Genomic DNA, 1095 nt, shown 5'->3' with positions numbered 1-1095 from the left:
CGACTCGATGGCACTTAACAACAACAACAACAATGGTCAAAATATTGAATGATACAAGCATCAAAAGAATACAGAAGTAATACAGTGACAATGTACCTAAAAGAACTGATTGACGTTCAGCCATTTCAGGAGATAGCATATAATCAATTACCAATGGTCCTGAAGAAAGATGTACAAGCTGCACTGAAGGCATTAGCGAAAAACAAGTCTCCAGGAATTGACAGACTATCCATTGAACTGGTTCAACAAATTCATGCAGCACTGGAAGCACTGACCAGTCTATGCAAAAAAATATGGAAGACACTTATCTGGCTAACCAACTGGAAGAAAGCCATAATTCATATTTGTGCCAATTACAAAGGAAGGTGACCTCACAGGCTGTTAAAATTATTGAACAACATTATTAATATTGCCCACATGCAAAATTTTGCTGACAAAAATTCAAGAAGGGTTACATGAATGCAGAAAGCTGCCAGAAATTCAGCTGGATTCAGAAGAAGACATAGAATGAGGGCATCACTGCTAGCATCAGATGGATCTTGACTGAAAGCAGAAAATACCAAAAAGATGTTTACTTCTGTTTTATTTTACTGCACAGGCAGCCAACTGCTTGGATCATAACAAACTATGTATAATATTGTGAAAAATGATAAATCTAGAAATCTTTACTGTGCTCATGCAGAACATTTACATAGATCAAGAAGTAGTCTCTTGAAGAGAACAAATGAAGGCCGCACAGTTTAAGATCAAGAGAGATATGTACTAAAGTTGTATCCTTTTACCATATTCATTCAATCTGCATGCTAAACAGATTATTTGAGAAGCTGGACTATATGAAGAAGAATTCAGCAGACTACGATATGCAGTTGACACAACCTTTCTTGCTGAAAGTGAAGACATGAAGCACTTGCTGATGAAGATTAAAGAGTACAGCCTTCAGTATGGATTAAATTCAATGTAAAGGAAACAGATATCCTCACAGAAGACCAATAAACTTCATGATAAGCAGAGAAAAGATTGAAGTTGTCAAGGATTTGATTTTACTTGGATACACAATCAATTCTCATGAAAGCAACAGTCAAGAAATCAAAGGAT

Source organism: Chrysochloris asiatica, unplaced genomic scaffold (genome assembly GCF_000296735.1).
Source record: "Chrysochloris asiatica unplaced genomic scaffold, ChrAsi1.0 scaffold00002, whole genome shotgun sequence".
In the NCBI taxonomy this organism is placed as follows: domain Eukaryota; kingdom Metazoa; phylum Chordata; class Mammalia; order Afrosoricida; family Chrysochloridae; genus Chrysochloris; species Chrysochloris asiatica.
Note: the sequence above shows the minus strand (reverse complement) of the source record.